Below are 5,000 nucleotides of genomic sequence, written 5' to 3'. Positions count from 1 at the left end.
TCGCGCTTACTGGGAATTCCTCGTTCATGGGGAACAATTGCAAGCCCCAATCCCTAGCACGAAGGAGGTTCAGCGGGTTACCCCGACCTTTCGGCCTAGGAAGACACGCTGATTCCTTCAGTGTAGCGCGCGTGCGGCCCAGAACATCTAAGGGCATCACAGACCTGTTATTGCTCAATCTCGTGCGGCTAGAAGCCGCCTGTCCCTCTAAGAAGAAAAGTAATCGCTGACAGCACGAAGGATGTCACGCGACTAGTTAGCAGGCTAGAGTCTCGTTCGTTATCGGAATTAACCAGACAAATCGCTCCACCAACTAAGAACGGCCATGCACCACCACCCACCGAATCAAGAAAGAGCTATCAATCTGTCAATCCTTCCGGTGTCCGGGCCTGGTGAGGTTTCCCGTGTTGAGTCAAATTAAGCCGCAGGCTCCACTCCTGGTGGTGCCCTTCCGTCAATTCCTTTAAGTTTCAGCTTTGCAACCATACTTCCCCCGGAACCCAAAAGCTTTGGTTTCCCGGAGGCTGCCCGCCGAGTCATCGGAGGAACTGCGGCGGATCGCTGGCTGGCATCGTTTATGGTTAGAACTAGGGCGGTATCTGATCGCCTTCGAACCTCTAACTTTCGTTCTTGATTAATGAAAACATACTTGGCAAATGCTTTCGCTTCTGTTCGTCTTGCGACGATCCAAGAATTTCACCTCTAACGTCGCAATACGAATGCCCCCGCCTGTCCCTATTAATCATTACCTCGGGTTCCGAAAACCAACAAAATAGAACCGAGGTCCTATTCCATTATTCCATGCACACAGTATTCAGGCGGGCTTGCCTGCTTTAAGCACTCTAATTTGTTCAAAGTAAACGTGCCGGCCCACCGAGACACTCAATAAAGAGCACCCTGGTAGGATTTCAACGGGGTCCGCCTCGGGACGCACGAGCACGCACGAGGCGGTCGCACGCCTTCAGCTCGCCCCACCGGCAGGACGTCCCACGATACATGCCAGTTAAACACCGACGGGCGGTGAACCAACAGCGTGGGACACAAATCCAACTACGAGCTTTTTAACCGCAACAACTTTAATATACGCTATTGGAGCTGGAATTACCGCGGCTGCTGGCACCAGACTTGCCCTCCAATAGATACTCGTTAAAGGATTTAAAGTGTACTCATTCCGATTACGGGGCCTCGGATGAGTCCCGTATCGTTATTTTTCGTCACTACCTCCCCGTGCCGGGAGTGGGTAATTTGCGCGCCTGCTGCCTTCCTTGGATGTGGTAGCCGTTTCTCAGGCTCCCTCTCCGGAATCGAACCCTGATTCCCCGTTACCCGTTACAACCATGGTAGGCGCAGAACCTACCATCGACAGTTGATAAGGCAGACATTTGAAAGATGCGTCGCCGGTACGAGGACCGTGCGATCAGCCCAAAGTTATTCAGAGTCACCAAGGCAAACGGACCGGACGAGCCGACCGATTGGTTTTGATCTAATAAAAGCGTCCCTTCCATCTCTGGTCGGGACTCTGTTTGCATGTATTAGCTCTAGAATTACCACAGTTATCCAAGTAACGTGGGTACGATCTAAGGAACCATAACTGATTTAATGAGCCATTCGCGGTTTCACCTTAATGCGGCTTGTACTGAGACATGCATGGCTTAATCTTTGAGACAAGCATATGACTACTGGCAGGATCAACCAGGGAGCTGCGTCAACTAGAGCTGAGCAGCCGGCCGCCCGGGAGTGTGTCCCGGGGGCCCGCGCGAACACGCAAGCGTCCGCTCAATCATTCTGCAAACAGGAGGAGGCTGAGCTCCCCTGCACAATACACCTCGAAACCCTCTCAGGTCCCGGCGGCGCGCAGCGCCGTCCCAAGTACTTGGTCGGGTTCGAGAGAGGCGCAATCGCCCGGAGTTAGGCGAGTAGACGCTTTCGGTGCGACCACCCGTGCTCCCAACTGAGCTTGCCGCTGCCGACAGAGGCCCGGGAGCGTGCTGTCGTGGCATTGCCGGCGGGAGACAACACGCGCCACCTACGGTGACCGGCAGCTCCAACGCCAGCGCCACAGAAGGACAAAAGCCCCACTTGGGTGCCGAAGCGAACTCTCCCAGCACAGCGCACGCGCCAACACATCCGCACAGCTGCGATACAAACCACCAGCGAGAACCGCTGGGGCGACCGAGCAGCAGACGGCGTCGCGGCGCCGAGCGCCGGGCGGCGGCGCATCCTCAACGCACACAGTCCTCAATCGGACCAGCACACTGAAGATGTCCACCGCGCTTCGCACCGGGCCCGCGAGGACCTACTTTGGCCGCACGGCGCCGCGCGCAGGGTGCGCCGGCGCGCAGCTGCGACGCCTGCCGCGTCCGTCGGCCGGCGCGCCTGCCACTGGCCGCCCCCACCAGCCGGCTGTAGCGCGTGCGCCCACGCACCGCGCGGCCAGCACGCCGGGAGGCGCCCCCTCACCGGCCGGGGACGGTCCCACCCAGCCACCGCCGCGTATCGCTTCACACCCAGATGCCGTTCAGTTTCGTCGGCATGGTGGGTATCGCTGGAACAACCGGTTAGTACCTCAACCTATCGTCGCCATCACCGATTCACCCCTAGCGAGAACAACCGCACCACAACAGGTTACCATTTGTTCATTTGCGTAACTTCACCAGAAAACGCAGGCGTCCATCGCCATTTGCAACTTCAACGATTATTGCATGCCTGTGTCAGGTGTCACGCCACACTACGTCTGCCCACATACACGCAACAAAATGTGCACGCCTAGACAATACGTGGAAGGTGGCCCCCGTACGTATGCGATGTCCATTGCTCGAACGACTGTCAACCGGCCTCTGTAGCATGTCGCAGATATGGAACGCGGTGCACCATGCCATCACGGTGTGTGAGGAGAGACGACTAGGTCCGAATACATCAACAGACAGCTCATGCTGATCGCCATCCACGGCGTCCGTTCCTCCCACACGTCTCTATGGCGTACCACACTGCAATCCAGCTCTCATAGGGAGACGACACGTAGCTGCGTGCACAATATTTGCACTGTATGGTCCGCCGTTTTTGGGCGCAGTCGTTGTGCGGTCACACATGTGCCACGATGTATCATTCAGTACATAAGGACGAATGTGCAGTACAGATTGTGGTTCACGCGTACGACATCAGCGGACAGTTGACACAGGCCGCACCACAACGTAGCCTGAGTACGTCGCATGCGAAGGGCATTGAACATGCAAACTTCTCACCAACCAGCTTGCGAAGGCAGGGGGCAAGGTGGGGACGTGGGGAGGGGCGGCATGTACGTCCTGCTGCCATCCACATTACAGTGTACAGCAGGAGCATGTGGAAAGTGAGCAAGACTTGCAAGGTGTTTAACATGAAGCGATACACAGGGGTGCGGGCAGTGCGAGTAGCGAACTATATTGCGAGGGTTGCGGGTGGGCAACACTACAGTAATTGAACGAGTCGTATAACAATTACAGAGCAGGTTTAGGCGACAACGTGGGTTACGTTAAGGCGACAACATGGGTTAGGTTAAGGCACAACATGGGTTAGGTTAAGGCACAACATGGGTTAGGTTAAGGCACAACATGGGTTAGGTTAAGGCACAACATGGGTTAGGTTAAGGCACAACATGGGTTAGGTTAAGGCACAACATGGGTTAGGTTAAGGCACAACATGGGTTAGGTTAAGGCACAACATGGGTTAGGTTAAGGCACAACATGGGTTAGGTTGAGGCACAACATGGGTTAGGTTAAGGCACAACATGGGTTAGGTTGAGGCACAACATGGGTTAGGTTGAGGCACAACATGGGTTAGGTTGAGGCACAACATGGGTTAGGTTGAGGCACAACATGGGTTAGGTTAAGGTACAACATGGGTTAGGTTAAGGTACAACATGGGTTAGGTTAAGGTACAACATGGGTTAGGTTAAGGTACAACATGGGTTAGGTTAAGGTACAACATGGGTTAGGTTAAGGTACAACATAGGTTAGGTTAAGGTACAACATAGGTTAGGTTAAGGTACAACATAGGTTAGGTTAAGGTACAACATAGGTTAGGTTAAGGTACAACATAGGTTAGGTTAAGGTACAACATAGGTTAGGTTAGGTTAGGTTAGGTTACACGTTGTTGTACGGAAAGGTGTAGGGGGGGGGGGGGCGGGGGCGGCAGGTTCGTTGATAGTGATTATAGTAAGTGAATGCTTGTGACATGATCAGATTTGTCACGTCAGGATGCACCTTTGGCTTATTAGAGGCGGCGCTCCAATTCTATGCTTGTGTGAGACCTGTGTCTTTGACTCATGTCATTGTTTGTGCGCTGTGACAGGAGGTACTATTGTGATGTTGGGTGCACCGTTGTATAGGACATGTGTGGGTGTTGGTGCCTGGTCTGCGCAATGGTGGATGTCGAAAGGCTGGGATATTGTATTTTCCGCACGGACCTCCTGGTCTGGTTGTGATAGTGTGGATTGTGTAATGTGGCGGAGAAGATGCACTGGATGTTGTTCCATGCTGGTGCTTACATATTGTATGTGCGCCTGTTAGAAGCAGAGAGTGGTGCGTGATCAGAGTGTCTGGCTGACGTGTGGTTCCCATTTTGGGCAGACTCTTTCAGCATGTATACGGACAGTTGTGTATATTTGCTGTAGTTTGATGGCTCTGCATTGATTACTAATCAGCGCCGTGTGTACGGGTAATCTGGTTCCAGTCCAAAATGTTCCATCTGTGTACATTAGTGACAAAGACTCCCCCCATGCAGTGGGGCTCGGTCTGTTATAACTCTTCCGCGTAATATATTTGCCCCACGTTTTTGCGACTGCGAGTGCGAGTGCAACGCGCATGGGGACCGACATGCTGATGGCTCGGTATCGGACGCCGTACAGTGAGCAACGCGATCGCGTCTCTCGCTCGTAAGTGGTACAGGTCGCGGCTCATGTATACGGACAGCGGGAATGTCGCATATTGGAAATAACTCTTCATGAAACGCAAGTTATAGGGGTG

The 5,000-nt window shown here is 53.8% G+C and overlaps 1 non-coding gene across 1 annotated transcript in view; it reads right to left on the bottom strand.

Moving 5' to 3' along the window:
• LOC124774739 overlaps positions 1–1,699 on the bottom strand; it is a 1,909-nt gene extending 210 nt beyond the window's left edge. Inside the window, exon 1 of the ribosomal RNA XR_007015476.1 lies at positions 1–1,699. This exon is cut by the window's left edge and continues 210 nt beyond it. This is a non-coding gene — a ribosomal RNA (small subunit ribosomal RNA).
• Positions 1,700–5,000: the final 3,301 nt, after the last annotated feature.

Source organism: Schistocerca piceifrons, unplaced genomic scaffold (assembly GCF_021461385.2).
Source record: "Schistocerca piceifrons isolate TAMUIC-IGC-003096 unplaced genomic scaffold, iqSchPice1.1 HiC_scaffold_971, whole genome shotgun sequence".
In the NCBI taxonomy this organism is placed as follows: domain Eukaryota; kingdom Metazoa; phylum Arthropoda; class Insecta; order Orthoptera; family Acrididae; genus Schistocerca; species Schistocerca piceifrons.
This window is presented reverse-complemented; position numbering and strand designations above follow the sequence as displayed.